General features: G+C 50.8%; 1 protein-coding gene and 1 long non-coding RNA gene across 10 annotated transcripts in view; one reads left to right on the top strand and one right to left on the bottom strand.

Annotated features, from left to right (window-relative positions):
* Positions 1 to 5,558: 5,558 nt before the first annotated feature.
* On the bottom strand, positions 5,559 to 6,193 carry LOC134760626 (uncharacterized). Its single transcript, XR_010138425.1, has 2 exons — positions 5,836 to 6,193; positions 5,559 to 5,731 (listed from the first exon to the last, which is right to left on the bottom strand). It is a non-coding gene; the product is annotated as an uncharacterized LOC134760626 (long non-coding RNA).
* Positions 6,194 to 6,216: 23 nt separating this feature from the next.
* The window catches only part of RFX1 (regulatory factor X1), a 46,294-nt gene continuing 36,685 nt past the window's right edge, over positions 6,217 to 15,825 (top strand). For 4 of the 9 annotated variants that reach the window (XM_063719308.1, XM_063719305.1, XM_063719307.1 and 1 more), the window contains exons 1-2: positions 6,244 to 6,305; positions 14,737 to 14,936. The gene's annotated coding sequence lies outside the window, so the exon portion shown is untranslated. Of the gene's footprint in view, positions 6,306 to 6,798; positions 6,958 to 14,736; positions 14,937 to 15,825 lie in introns of those variants that run through there. The other 5 variants (XM_054538675.2, XM_054538678.2, XM_063719306.1 and 2 more) reach the window with 5 other exon arrangements.

The following is a 15,825-nucleotide window of genomic DNA, read 5'->3' as shown; positions in this document are numbered from 1 at the left end:
GTATCTTTTTTGTAGAATGACTTCTTTTCCTTTGGATAGATACCCAGTAGTGGGATTGCTGGATCAAATGGTAGTTCTACTTTTAGTTCCTTGAGGACTCCCCACACTGTTTTCCATAGTGGTTGTACTAGTTTACATTCCCACCAGCTGTGTAGGAGGGTTCCCTGATCACTGCATCCATGCCAACATCTACTGTTTTTTTGATTTTTTGATTATGGCCATTCTTGCAGGAGTTTAAGGTGGTATCACAATGTGGTTTTGATTTGTATCTCCCTGATCATTAGTGACGTTGAGCATTTTCTCATTCGTTTGCTGGTCATTCGTATACCTTCTTTTGAGACTTGTCTATTCATGTCCTAAGCCTACTTTTTGATGGGATTATTTGTTTTCTTCTTGTTGATTTGTTGAAGTTCATTTTAAATTCTGGGTATTAGTCCTTTGTCAGATGTTTACATTGTGAAGATTTTTTCCCACTCTGTGGGTTGTCTGTTTACTCTACTGACTGTTACTTAGCTCTTTAGTCTAATTAAGTCCCAGGAATTTATCTTTGTTTTTATTGCATTTGCCTTTGGGCTCTTGGTCATGAAATCCTTGCCTAAGCCAATGTCTAGAAGGGTTTTTCCAATGTTATCTTCCAGAATTTTTATAGTTTCCAGTCTTAGACTTAAGTCCTTCACCCATCTTGAGTTGATTTTTGTGTAAGGTGAAAGATGAGGATCCAGTTTCATTCTCCTACATGTGGCTAGCCAGTTATCCCGGCGTTACTGTTGAAAAGGGTGTCCTTTCTCCCCTTTTATGTTTTTGTTTGCTTTGTTGAAGATCAGTTGGCTGTTAAGTATTTGGGTTTATGGTCTATGTGCTTTTTTTTTTTTTTTTTAAGGCAGGGTCTTACTCTGTCGCCCAGGGTGGAGTACAATGGCGCGATCTGGGCTGACTGCAACCTCCGCCTCCCGGGTTCAAGCGATTCTCCTGCCTCAGCCTCCCAAATAGCTAAGATTACACGCGCCCGCCACTGCGCCCACCTAATTTTTGTATTTTTAGTAGAGACGGGGTTTCACCATGTTGGCCAGACTGGTCTTGAACTCCTGACCTCAGGTGATCCACCTGCCTTGGCCTCCCAAAGTTCTGGGATTACAGGCTTCAGCCACCACGCCCGGCCTATGTGCCTATTTTTATACCAGTACCAGAGCACGGCCTATTTTAATGTTTGATTTGCAGTTAGTTGAATCTTCCAATGTGTAACCTGTGGATACAGGGAGGGTCGACTATATGCTGTACAACCTCTACCAGATAAAAATATAGAACATTTCAGCCTCCACCTTGCATTTCCAGCCACAAAGTCTTACAATGAACTTTTTTTGAGACAGAGTCTCTCTCTGTCGCCCAGGCTGAAGTGCAGTGGCGCAATCTCGACTCACTGCAACATCCACCTTCCAGGTTCAAGCCATTCTTCTGCCTCAGCCTCCCAAGTAGGTGAGAGTATGGGCGCACACCACCATGACCAGCTAACTTTTGTATTTTTAGTAGAGACGGGGTTTCACCAGGTTGGCCAGGCTGGTCTCAAACTGTTGGCCTCAGGTGATCCGCCAGTCTAGGCCTCCCAAATTGCTGGGATTACAGGTGTGAGCCACCGCGCCCAGCTGAATATTTTTGATGGACGACATGGTCTCCAGGCTTGGTCCAGCTACTTCTGGGAATTGGAGAAATGGGTAGGAGGTGGAAATAGGGCTTCTAGTTTCCTTCCCCTCAATGAAGACCCCATGGCTGGTCCTGGGACCCTGATGTGACTTGTCTTGCCAGCTGGGATTCATTCTTGGGCACTGCCTGCCTGGAATTTTCATTAATTCTTGGGGGTACTGTCAGGGCTGGGACTCAGCTGGCAATTCCGGGCAGACTGGAGCTGCTGCTTCTCCTCTTCTCCCATCCAGGGTCACACCCAGGGCACTGGAAAGTCCCATGAAAAGAGATGGGCTCTGGTTCCTCCAGCTTCGTGATCTTGGGGTGGAGATGTTACAGGAAAGGGGTCCTGATCCAGAGTCCAAGAGAGGGTTCCTGGATATCATGCAAGAAAGAATTCGGGGCCTGGCGCGGTGGCTCACGCCTGTAATCCCAGCACTTTGGGAGGCCGAGGCAGGCAGATCACGAGGTCAGGAGTTAGAGACCAGCTTGGCCAATATGGTGAAACCCCATCTCTACTAAAAATACAAAAATTAGCCAGGCGTGGTGGCGCTCGCCTGTAGTCCCAGCTACTTGGGAGGCTGAGGCAGAAGAATCGCTTGAGCCTGGGAGGCGGAGGTTGCAGTCAGTCGAGATTGTGCCACTGAACTCCAGCCTAGTTGACAGAGAGAGACTCCGTCTCAAAAAAAAAAAGAAAAAAAGAAAAAAGAATTCCAGGTGAGTCCGTAAAGTGGAAGCAAATTTGTAAGGAATAAAAGAATGGCTACTCCATAGAGCAGCCTTGAGGGCTGTATTTCTTTTTCTTTTTTTTGAGATGGAGTCTCTGTGTTGCCCAGGCTGGAGTGCAGTGGTGCGATCTTGGCTCACTGCAACCTCTGCCACCCGGGATCAAGCGATTCTTTTGCCTCAGCCTCCTGAGTAGCTGGGATCACAGGCGTGCGCCACCATGCCTGGCTAATTTTTGTATTTTAAGTACAGACGGAGTTTCGCCCGTGCTGACCAGGCTGTTCTTGAACTTCTGACCTCAAGCGATCTGCCAGCTTCGGCCTCCCAAAGTGCTGGGATTACAGGCGTGAGCCACCACGCTCAGCCTTATTTCTTGATGATATGCTAAACAAGGGGTGGATTATTCCATGCCTCTCGTTTTTAGTCCATATAAAGTAACTTCCTGGCATTGCCATGGCATTTGTAAACTGTAATGGTGGTGGTGGGAGTGCAGCAGTGAGGACCAGAGGTTACTCTCATGGCCATCTTGGTTTTGGTGGCTTTGAGCCGGCTTCTTTACTACAACCTGTTTTATCAGCAAGGTCTTTATTTATGTATTTTTTTAAATTATTTTTTAAATTTTTATCTTTTTTGAAACGGAGTCTCGCAATGTCGCCCAGGCTGGAGTGCAGTGGCGTGATCCTGGCACACTGCACTCTCCACCTCCCGGGTTCAAGTAATTCTTCTGCCTCAGCCTCCCAAGTAGCTGGGATTACAGGCGCACGCCACCATGCCCGGCTAATTTTTGCATTTTTAGTACAGATGGTGTTTCACCATGTTGGCCAGGCTGGTCTCAAAATCCTGACCTCGTGATCTGCCCACCTCAGCCTCCCAAAGTGATGGGATTACAGGCGTGAGCCACCATGCCCGGCGAGTTCTTTATTTTTATTTATTTATTTATTTATTTGAGATGGAGTCTCACTCTGTCACGCAGGCTGGAGTGCAGTGGGGTGATCTTGGCTCACTGCAAACTCTGCCTCCCGGGTTCGAGCGATTCTCCTGCCTCAGCCTCCAAGTAGTTGAGATGACAGGCGCCCACCACCACGCCCATCTAATTTTCCTATTTTTATTAGAAATTGGGTTTCACCATATTTTCCATACTGGTCTGGAACTCCTGACCTGAAGTGTTCCGCCTGCTTCCGCCTCCCAAAGGGTTCGGATTATAGGCATGAGCCACTGCACCCAGCCAGCAAGGTCTTTATGAACTGTATTTTGTGCTGACCTCCTGTCTTATTCTTATCCTGTGACTAAGAATGTCTTAACCTTTTAGGAATGAAGCCTAGCAGGTCTCAGCCTCATTTTACCCAGTTCCTGTTCAAGATGGAGTTGCTCTGGTTCACACGCCTCTGGCAGAGGCGGCACCTACTTCCTCTCTCTGGGCCTCCATTGCACACCTGTCAAGAGCGGGGACTGTCCCACTTTGCTGGGTTTGCTGGGAATTATGTGGCTATTATTACCTCTACAACCTTATCTCTCCTGGCTTTAGCAGTAGTTCCTCTTCCCAGCTTTGAAGGCAGTTCTCTCCACCTTCTTGTTTGTTTTTTTTTTTGAGACGGAGTCTCACTGTGTTGCCCAGGCTGGAGTACAGTGGTGTGATCTTGGCTCAATGCAACCTCTGCCTCCCAGGTTCAAGTGATTCTCCCACCTCAGTCTCCCCAGTGGCTGGGACTACAGGCATGTGCCACCACACCCAGCTATTTTGGTATTTTTAGTAGAGACGGGATTTCGCCATGTTGGCCAGACTGTTCTCGAACTCCTGAACTTGGCCTCCCAAAGTGCTGGGATTACAGGCATGAGCCATCACGCCCAGCCCCTCCACCTGGATTTATGAGGCTTGCTTCGTCTCTCACCACTCCGGCTCATTCTGTGGGACCCCCCCTCAGGTAACACTGGCTACAGCATCCTCTCATTCTCCTACCCCACTCTCTTATGTTGCTCTCAGGACTCTAAGGAGCCTATCTTACATATTTATCTGTTTATTGTGTATCACATCCTAGAATGCAAAGTCAAGGGAGTTGTTTGCTTTCTTTTTTTTCCTTTTTTCCTTTTTTTCTGAGACTCAGGCTGGACCACACAGTCATTGCTTACTGCAGCCTCTACCTCCGGAGCTGAACCAATCCTGCCAGCCTCAGCCTCCAGAGTAGCTGGGACCACAGGCGCATGCTACCACGCCTAGCTAATTGCTTTTTTTTTTGAGACAAAGTCTCGCTCTGTCGCCCAGGCTGGAGTGCAGTGGCAGAATCTCGGTTCACTGCAACCTCCACCTCCCGGGTTCAAGCAATCCTCCTACCTCAGCCTCCGGAGTAGCTGGAATTACAGGCATACACTACCATGCCCGGCTAATTTTTGTAGAGACGGGTGTCTTGCTTTGTTGCCAAGGCTGGTCTTGAACTCCTTGGCTCAAGCAATCCTCCTAGCTTGGCCTCCCAAAGTGCTGGGATTTACAGGTGTGAGCCACCATAAATGAAATCACCTTTCTTCACTTTTACAGCCCAGGCCCTTGCACCGAGGAAATATAATGCTGGTTGAATTAGGAAACAAACTTAGGTGGAGTCACTTTCTGAATGCCACACAGCAGGGCTGGCATTAGACTTCAGGGCTGTCTGAGCCTGTTTTCTTTTCCCCTTGCTGTTCTAGGGCCTACCTGGGATGAGAATGCAAAATTTAACAGAAGGCCAAAGAGCTCAGTCATAAGATAATTGATATTTAAAACATAAAAAGTAGGCCGGGCGTGGTGGCTCACGCCTGTAATCCCAGCACTTTGGGAGGCCGAGACGGGCGGATCACGAGGTCAGGAGATCGAGACCATCCTGGCTAACACGGTGAAACCCCGTCTCTACTAAAAATACAAAAAATTAGCCGGGCGTGGTGGCGAGCACCTGTAGTCCCACCTACTCGGGAGGCTGAGGCCGGAGAATGGCGTGAACCCGGGAGGCGGAGCTTGCAGTGAGCCGAGATTGCGCCACTGCACTCCAGCCTCGGCGACAGAGTGAGACTCCATCTCAAAAAATAATAATAAATTTATTTTAAACACAAGATCTGACCCTGAGCTTGCACAGCTCATCTCACCTTAATCCCTGTGTTGGCGGATCCTGTCTTTATTTAAAATTGTGATGTTTTGTTCATCATAGATTTATTTTTTCCCATTAATTTGGATATTTAACAAATATTGAATTAGAAGATTATTTATCTTGATGACTGAGTTTTCGCTCCCAAGATGTTCACCCTAGTCCGGGCCCTGTTTCTGTCTCTTCTCGTCCTGCAGCACCCGGACAGTCCCTTGAGGAAACTGAGGCACAGAGGAGCGTTATGTGTGGGAGGTGTGTGTGTGGCGGGGGTTGTGGTGAGCTCTCCTGGGCGGACCGAGCTCCCTGGGCTGGGCCGGGAGCTGACCTTTGCTTATCTATCGCGGTTGAAGCCGCTAATGAAGTCCCCCGCCTTGCAGAGACCTTTCCCAGGGCGGCCGCACCGCCTGCGGGGCAGAGATAGCCGCAGTCACCCCGGCAGCGGTGACCTTTTCCGGCTGGAGGGGACCGGGAGGCGGGAGAGGGCGCGGCGGCCGCGCTGTGTGGCCGGCTTGGGCGGAGGAGGATGTCACCCCAGCGGGTGGGAGCTGGGATCGAACCCCGCCGCGGCCTCCCGCGTCCACCCAACCCCGACGGGGCCACGGACAGTGAGGAAGGCGGACGCGTGCCCAGTGACGTCATCGAACCCCGAGTCCGGCCTTCGCCGCTGTCGTCACAGAGGGGCTGCGCTGCGTCACTGCATTCCTTCCCTGACGTCAGCGCAAGAGGCCAGAAACTGGCCCACCGAGCGAGAGAGAAGTCTGGAGCGGAGTCTTCCTTTCTCGCCTTTTTAATTTGGTAAGACATGTAAAGCGTACGCAAGAGCGGACTACAACTCCCAATCGGCCTTGCGTGCCGAGCATGCGCACGGCCTCCAACCAGAGAGCGCGGCAAACCTTTGGTAGATTGACGTCCCTTTAGTTGAACCAGGAGGCCGGTTTTACATCTGCAAACCAATCCTGTCCTCACGAGTCCCACCCCTTTATTCTTAGCCAGCTGCTTCCCTGCTGGAGTGACGGGCCCGGCTGCCTTTGAGGGGTCAGTTTCTTTTGATGGGCATTCATACTGACGAATCAGATCGCCGGGAAGTCGAGAGGGTGTTGAAAAGCGTGCATCGGAACCAATAGTTTAGCGGCAAGGCCTAGCGCCGTCCAATCACTTCTCCGGCTGCCGCCAATCACCCCCGGGCCCCGCCCCGCGCGCGTGACGTAACAAGGGTGGGTAGCAACAGTTGCCCCGGTGAGGGAAACGGAGGCGCCATAGCCACGGTAGTCGTGGCGACCAAGCAACCCGGCAACGCGAGTCAACAACAACAACCACCGCCCGGCCGACCCCCAACCCTACCCCCCAGGCCCGGCCCGGGGACCCCAGCACGTCCCCTCCCTTTCCCAACATCGACTCCGAGACCTCCGAAAAGCCTTTCCGCAGACAGAAGTGGGGAGAAGCGGAGGTAACCAGGGCGGCCCCGGGGTGGCTGGCCGGGCCGGGGTGGGCGGCGGGGCCGGGGCGGTGGGTGTCTCTGTAATCACACTCCGGGGGGAAGGGGCGGGCGGTCAAAATGGCGGCGGCTACTGTCTGGACCGTGGGGGAGGGGGCCGGGGCCCGGCTGGAACGACACCACCCGCCCCCGTCCCCGCGGCCCGGCCCCCGTGAGGGGCGGGCGCTCGCAGGCCCGCGGCGAGTGGAGGTCGGCAGGCCGGGGCGGGGGGCTTTTATATGTCGGGAGCGCGAAGGGGCGGGCCTGGGGAGGCTGGGCCAATGGGAGCGAGGGAGGGACGAGGCGGGGCCAAGGTGGGTGGGTGGGACCAGGAGGGAAGGTATGGGCGGGGCCGGCTGGGTCTCCCCAACCTCCACCTCGGGAACCAGGGTGGGCAGCCACCACCCGGTCCGCCTTCCAGATCCTTAAGCGACTCCCTTCTTCCTTAAGAGCCTTGCAGTTGTCCCAGGACTCAGAACTTGGACAAGTGCTTGTCCATCTGAGGCCTCAGTTTTCCATCCTGTAAAATGGGGAGAATCATTGACATCGCCCTTTTCCTGCAGTACGGAGACTCCTCATTCCTTCCAGGAATTTCACTTACGGCTTATCTTTGAACCTTTTCCTCATATCTACCGTTTCTGAATGTGGTTTGATAAAATAACTGTTAGCTAGTCCTGATTTCAACACTGCATCCCACTCCTAAACCTGCCACCTTCTCTCTGGGAGAAAGCAGAGAGGAAGCAGAGTTTCATGGAGGAGCTAGGAGTCGATTTGGCTTTAGCGTGGAGGATTTGGTTTGCAGAAATCAAAGTCCATGGTAGGGAGGAGTGATCATGAGGGACTGCTTTAGAGGAACAGAAACCTGAGTGCTTTTCTCTGGGCTGCTGTTTGAGACCTGATGTTTCCTGGTTTGAGGTTGCGGGGGTTTGTTCCTGGAGATGGGACGTTTCTGGGTCCTGCCCATCGAGGTCTCCCCTACTGGGAATGGGGGAGCAAATGGCGCCTGAGGAAATTTCTTAGATTTTTTAAAGCCGCTTCTCTTGGCCAGACACATGTTTTTGTGTCAAATGAGTGTCAACCAAGTCACATGTCACTGACAAGGTCCCAGCCTCTAGGGCCACGTGGGCAGGAGCGGTCAGAGGGAAGGGGAAGCTATCCATATTTGTGAGAGGAGAATCTTTGCCACTGCTTTTTGGGGTGACAATATCCTGCCAGCTCGGGGAGGAATTTTTTTTTAAGTAGCCAGCCAGGCCAAGTCTACTTGGCTTATTCTCCGTCTTGCTTTTGAGCTTAGTGTCGGTGTGGAAACTGCAGCCATTTCCTTTTAAATCACTCAATAAATTCCAAGGAAAAGGATCATTTCAGGCTTTTTCCCAATAGTTTGAGATTGGTCTGGTGGGGGTTGGTGGGTCCTCACTTCTCCAGGTAATTTTTCTAGGCCTGGCCCTTTTTAGAGGAGGTAGGGACTCTTTGAAAGTTAGGACAGGTGGAGATTAACTTTCAGTAAAACAAACAAAAGAGCTAGAAATGCCAAGTTGCTAGAAGGATCATCAGCACTTTTTTTTTTGGAGACGGAGTCTCGCTCTATGGCCAGGCTGGAGTGCAGTGGCTTGATCTTGGCTCACTGCAGCCTCCGCCTCCCGGGTACAAGTGATTCTCCTGCCTCAGCCTCCTGAGTAGCTGGGACTATAGGCGCACGCCACCATGCCCGGCTGATTTTCATATTTTTAGTAGAGACGGGGTTTCACCATGTTGGTCAGGATGGTCTTGATCTCTTGACCTCGTGATCCGCCTGCCTCTGCCTCCCAAAATGCTGGGATTACAGGCGTGAGCCACCGTGCCCGGCTAGCCCTTCTTAAAAAAGCTAACTGAGCAGGCTGGGCGTGGTGGCTCACGCCTGTAATCCCAGCACTTCGGGAGGCTGAGGTGGGCGGATCACCTGAGGTCAGGAGTTTGAGACTAGCCTGGCAAATGTGGTGAAACCCTGTTTCTACAAAAAATTAGCCAGGCGTGGTGGCACATGCCTGTAATCCCAGCTACTCGGGAGGCTGAGGCACAAGAATTGCTTGAGCCTGGGAGGCGGAGGTTGCAGTGAGCTGAGATCGCAGGCCACTGCAGTCCAGCCTGGGCAACAGAGTGAGACTTGTCTCAAAAAAAAAGCTAACTGAGCAGAAAGTGATGTTACCAATTATCTGGTCTTGTTGACTGCCTCAGTCACCAGTTACATTTACAGGTGAAGGGCCTGAGGAGTCATTTGACTAGGAAGAGAACACTAGGTTGATTTGAAGCTGACTTGAAACAGTCAGCTTTTCTAGCTGTGTGCTCTTAGGTGAGTTACTTAAGTTTTCTGGGCCTCAGTTTCCCCTCCTTTCATCTAGGGGCAATAATCCTTGGTAATCCTTTCAATCTCATGTTTCTGTGCTATGGATCCCAGAAAATAATACCTGTTGAACATCAAATACATAGGAATTGCTGAAACTAACTAAATACAAAGTAATTGCTAACGTAGTTATGTTAGCCTCTGCTGTGACGGTGATTGTCGCTTCCTGTTCAACCCTTGGAAATACACCGTTGGCTTTTATTTTTATCATTTTGAATCCAGTGAGAGCCCTCATGGCTTTAAAGGTTGACTTGCTTCTCGCTTGCTGGGCTGTGTGGGTCGATGACGGGGATCCAGGAAGCTGGATACCAGGAATCCAGTTTGTAGTTGGAAAGTCACTCCCCTGGCTGCTGAATGGCTGTTCTCCGGCTTTGGGAGAGTCACTAGAAAGAAAAATCCTGGCCGGGCACAGTGGCTCAATTTGGGTGCTCACTCCCCAGCACTTTGGGAGGCCAAGGTGGGTGGATCACTTGAGGTAAAGAGTTCGAGACCAGCCTGGCCAACACGGTGAAACCCTATCTCTACTAAAAATAAAAAAAGTAGCCGGGTGTGGTAGCACATGACTGTAGTAGTCCCAGCTATTTAGGAGGCTGAGGCAGGAGAATCCCTTGAACCGGGGAGATGGAAGTTGCAGTGAGCCAAGATCATGCAACTGCACTCGAGCCTGGGTGACAGAGCAAGACTGTCTCAAAACACGCAAAAAAAATGCTACTTGGGCTCAGGACCAGACTCAGTCCCAAGCCTTCCAGGAGGCAGCTGGGTGAGCGGGGATGTGGACATTGTGGGAACGGTGGGGAGCTGGGAATGGTGTCTCTGGAGCCGAGGTCCTCACCCTTCTCCTCTGTCATGTACCTGAGCATCTTGAGGAAGGGGATGGCCAGGCTGCCCCTCCCAGAGATGCTGCCTTCGATAGCAGCTGCACAGGACGTGGTCTTCCTAGGCGAGACTTTCTCCCGTCTGCTTCCCAGGCCTGTTCCGGACCAGAAGGCATTGCCTGGCTCTGTAGCACAATCCGGCTTCTGGCAGGAGAAAGTAACTTTCTCACATGGTCTCAGCAGTGGATAGACTGGAACCTGCCTTTGATGCTCACTAGCAGTGTGTTCTGGTGCATCATTTATGCTGCCTGGACAGTAAGAGTCAAAACCCCCACTATTTGCCTGTTGCCTGTCAGTTTTCTTTTTTTTTTTTTTTTTTTTGAGACAGAGTCCTACTCTGTCGCCCAGGATGGAGTGCAGTGGCGTGATCTCAGCTCACCACAACCTCCACCTCCCCAGTTCAAGCAATTCTCCTGCCTCAGCCTCCTGAGTAGCTGGGATTACAGATGCCTGCCACCATGCCTGGCTAATTTTTTTTTTTTTTTTTTTTTTTTTTTTGAGACAGAGTCTCACTCTGTCGTCCAGGCTGGAGTGCAGTGGCACGATCTTGGCTCACTGCAACATCCACCTCCCAGGTTCAAGCGATTCTCTTGCCTCAGCCATCCGAGTACCTGAGAATACAGATGCCCGCCGCCAAGACTGGCTCATTTTTGTTTTGGTTTGGTTTGGTTTATTTGAGACGGAGTTTCTCTCTTGTTGCCCAGGCTGGAATGCAATGGCGCAATCTTGGCTCGCCGCAACCTCCACCTCCCAGGTTCAAGAGATTCTCCTGCCTCAGCCTCCCGAGTAGCTGGGATTACAGGCACCCACCACCACGCCCAGCTAATTTTTGTATTTTTAGTAGAGACAGGGTTTCACCATGTTGGCCAGGCTGGTGTCGAACTCCTGACCTCAGGTGATCCACCCGCTTTGGCCTCCCAAAGTGCTGGAACTACAGGTGTGAGCCACCGCAGCAGCCTAATTTCTGTATTTTTAGTAGAGACAGGGTTTCACCATGTTGGCCAGGCTGGACTTGAAATTCTGATTTCAGGCGATCTGCCCACCTCGGCCTCCCAAAATGTTGGGATTACAGGTGTGAGCCACTGCTCCTGGCCTTGCCTGTCAGTTTTCTAGGAGCTGAGACAGAGTGAGGGGCAAGGCCCACCAGGTCTCTGCCTGTGGGGAGCTTACCTTTCCAGTCATGGAGGGAAGAGGAACTAGGAGGAAGAAAATAAATCCAGCCAGACGCAGTGGCTTATGCCTGTAATCCCAGCACTTCGGGAGGCTGAGACATGAGGATCACTTAAGCCCAGGAGTTTGAGACCAGCCTGGGCAACATAGCGAGACCCCCATCTCTTAAAAAGATTAAAAAATTAGCCAGGTGTCATGGCACAAGCCTGCGGTCCCATATACTGTGGAGGCTGAGGCCGGAGGATCACTTGAGCCCAGGAATTGAAGGTTACAGTGAGCTGTGATTGTGCCACTGCACTCCAGCCTGGGCAACAGAACGAGACCCTGTCTCTAAGAAATGAAAAAGAAAGAAAGAAAATAAACTCAACAGGGAAACACAGTGTCAGGAAGCAAATGAAATAGTAGTATGTGCCTGAGGGTACCTTCAGACCCAAGGAAGTGTGTATGAGCTGAGACCTGAATAAGGAGGAGAAGCCAGCCATGAAAGTGGCGGTGGGGACAGCATGCCAGGTGGGAGGAAGAGGTGGGGCCGAGGCCATGAGAGGCAGGAATGGATCTGCAGCAGTTTTTTGGTTTTTTTTGTTTTTTTTTTTGCAGAGAGGCTCACTGCAACCTCTGCCTCCTGGGTTCAAGCAGTTCTACCTCAGCCTCCTGAGTAGTTGGGATTATAGGCACATGCCATCACGCCCACCTAATTTTTAAAATTTTTTTGTCGAGATGGAGTCTCGGCTATGCTGCTAAGACTGATCTCAAACTTCTGGCCTCAAGCAATCTTCCTGCCCTGGGCTCTCAAAGTGCTGAGATTACAGGCGTGAGCCACCATGCCTGTCCAGGATATATTTTAAAGAGACAGGGTCTTGTGCTGTTGCCCAGACTGGAGTGTGGTGGTGTGGTCATAGCTCACTGAAGCCTGGAACTCCTGGGCTCAAGTGATTCTCCCACCCCAGCCTCCCGAGCAGCTGGGACTTCAGGTGTCGGGTACTATGCCTAGCTGATTTTTTCAGTTTTTTATAGAGATAAGGCGTCACTTTGTTGCTTAGGCTGGTCTTGAACTCCTGGGCTCAAGTGATCCTCCAATCTTGGCCTCCCAAAGTGGTGGGATTATAGATGTGAGCACTGCGCCCAGTCATTAGGAGATGTGTGCGTGCGTGTGTGTGTGTGTGTATGTGTATGTGTATGTGTGTGTTTGTATGCATGCAGTGGCACAATCTCAGCTCACTGCAACCTCTGCCCTGCCAGACTCAAGCGATCCTCCTGCCTAAGCCTCCTGAGTAGCTGGGATTACAGCCACACACCACCACACCCAGCTAATTTTTGTATTTTTAGTAGAGACGGGGTTTCGCCATGTTGGCTAGACTGGCTTCAAACTCCTGACCTCAAATGATCTGCCCGCCTCAGCCTTCCAAAGTGCTGGGATCACAGGCATAAGCCACCACTCCCGGCCTCTAGGATATATTTTGGAGGAATAATTGACAAATCTTCTAAATGAATTGGATATAGAGGATGAGAGAAACACACATCATCCCATTTAATTTTGCCATTCTTCTGCAAGTTCATTATTGAAGCCATTCTACAGATGAAGAGAGTGAGTTTTCTTTCTATATCTTTGGGAGGGCCTTGCTGAGGATGTAACCATTTGATTAGAGAATCTGGCATCCAAAACAGGGGTCAGGCGAGGCGCGGTGGCTCATGCCTGTAATCCCAGCACTTTGGGAGGCCAAGGTGGGAGGTTCACCTGAGGTCAGGAGTTCGAGACCAGCTTGGCCAACATGGTGAAACCCCATCTGTACTAAAAATACAAAAGCTAGCCAGGCATGGTGGCAGGCACCTGTAATCCCAGCTCCTCAGGAGGCTGAGACAGGAGAATCACTTGAACCTGGGAGGCGGAGGTTGCAGTGAGCAGAGACTGTGCCATTGCACTCCAGCCTGGGCAATAAAAGTGAAACTTTGCCTCAAAAAAAAAAAACAAAAAACAACAACAACACAGGAGTCAGCAAACTATGGCCTGCTGCCTGTTTTTGGCTGGTGAGCTAAGAATGATTTTTACATTTTTAAATTATTGGAAATATCAACACCAGAATTATATTTCATGATATGTGAAAATTACATGAAGTTCAAATCTCAGTGTCTAGAAATAAAGTTTTATTCACACACAGCCTGCTCATTTGTTTACCTATTATGCATGGCCACTTTCACATTACAGTTGAATAGCTGCTGCAGAGACTAGCCACAAAACTAAAAACATTTACTGCTTGGCCCTTTACAGAACTTTGCCAAGCACTCATTTAAAGTAATAGATTTAAACAGTCTTCATAAGCAGCTGCTGGCTTTGAAGATAGGTGCAGCCACTAGTGCTTTTCTTGGCAGATTCATTGCCAAGGAACAGTTTGTTAAGTAATTCCCTTGTTTTGTGTGCCAGGCTCCATAAAGAAAGGGTTCTCATGCTCAAATATATGGGCAATACCTCATGCTATGTATGTATATGTGATTTATTTCTCTCTAGGGAACAAACCTGTATAATTGCTTAATGTAGTCTCCTTAAAAGGTAGAAAAGGGCTCGTTGGTCAAATAATTGTAGGAAAAAGATTGATAATCACAGTGCTGAGAAGGCCTCCAATAGAGAAGTTGGTTTAGTTGTTCCTCGATCTCCCACCTCCTCCTTTTGAGCTCAGCCTTTTAGAAATTAATCATTTCCTCCTCTTCTTGCCCCAGAGTGGAAGGGATGAGGCCCATGGGCTTTGTGTTCCTAGGAGGAGAAAGAGCCAGTAAGTGAGGAGCTTTTAAAGCCCTTTCTTTGTGGGAGGGGCCACAAGGGGCCAGGTCTCTTAGGGCTGAGAAAGCCAAGGCCAGCATTTCTGAGAGTGCTGTCAGGACTGTCTGCCTCAGAATCATCTAAGGGACCAGCTAAAACAGACTCTGGGGCCATTTCAGACTCACTGGGCAGTAGAGCTCAGGAATCTGCATGATGTTGCCGATGAAAGCTTAGGTTGGATTTTCTCTTGGTGTCCCCTCCCAAGAGCTTGAAGATCCTGTCTCCTTCCTCCTCTGTCCCAACCTGGCTTGGATATTTGTTGAATGAGTAATAACACCTGCCACTTATCAGTGTTTATTGGGTGCTGAGCTGATCTCATTGGATCTTTTTTTTTTTTTCTTGAGACAGAGTCTTGCTCTGTCACCCAGTCACCCAGGCTGGATTACAGTGGTGTGATCTCTGCTCACTGCACACTCTACCTCCTGGGTTTGAGTGATTCTCCTGCCTCAGCCTCCCGAATAGGTGGGACTACAGGCATACGCCACCATACCTGGCCAATTTTTGTATTTTTATAGAGACGGGGTTTCGCCATGTTGGCCCGACTGGTCTCGAACTCCTGACCTCAGCTGATCCACCTGCCTAGGCCTCCCAAAGTGCTGGGATTATAGGTGTGAGCCACCATGGCCGACCTGATCTCATTGGATCTTTGCAGCCATTTGATGAATTGGGTGTTCTCGTTATCCCCAGGTAACAGGCAACTGAGGCCCAGAAGAAGGTTGGTAATATGTTAATGAGTTAAGGCATAGTGCCAGGGTTCATGTGGGTGAGGGTCTGACACCAGGCAGATGAAGGGTCGTTGGCTACAGTGACTTGAGTACCCGAGCTGGGCCAGATTTGGACCTGATGGTGTGAGGAACCTCTTCCCCTCTAATTGTGGCAGAAAGGAATTTGGGGAGGGCAGGGGCTGGAGGAAGATGGTCTTCGCCTTGTTCAAGGCAGGCAGCAGCCTTTTCCCTCTCACGGTGGGCAAGTTTCTCTGCTGCCCGAGTCCCTGGGCCTCAGAGCACTAAGGCTGGCCAGCTGCTAGGTGGGAAGGCCCCAAACAGCTTATCCTGCCTGCCTCTACTCCTACCAGAATGACCTCACCTGACACGGAGGGTGGCCCCAGGGCCCTGTCAGCTCTGTTCCCGCCAGCCAGGAGGGTCCTGGAGTCCCTCCCGAGCCTGCCCCAAGCCCAGAGGGCACACCCAAGAGGCAAGTGTAAGCTCCTGTTTCCTTCATCCTCAGCAGCACAAAGCTCTGGATGCTGGAAGGGAGGCAGGGCCAGGAGGTATTTTCATCTTTCCTGGAACAGTGTTAAAGGGCCCTGGGCAGTGAAGGGAGCCAGAGCCATTTCCTGCGTGCTTATAGCATGCCAGATGCCTGGCCACGCACTGCCCACAGGATCAGGTTGAACTCAGCAGCCCCGCCTGGTAGGGCCAGCTGTCCTCCCATTTCACAGATGGAGCCGTAGAGGCTCTCCTCAAAAGTCACACAGCTAGGAGGTAGCCAAGTTCAAATCATGGCGCATCCATCCCCATCCAGGGCTTGTTTCTCACCTGCCTTGCCCCTCTGCTAACTCGGATACCTCTTGAGTTTGGCATCCAAGAGCAGAACCCGGATCC

This window comes from Pongo abelii, chromosome 20 (assembly GCF_028885655.2).
Source record: "Pongo abelii isolate AG06213 chromosome 20, NHGRI_mPonAbe1-v2.0_pri, whole genome shotgun sequence".
Taxonomy (NCBI): domain Eukaryota; kingdom Metazoa; phylum Chordata; class Mammalia; order Primates; family Hominidae; genus Pongo; species Pongo abelii.
This window is presented reverse-complemented; position numbering and strand designations above follow the sequence as displayed.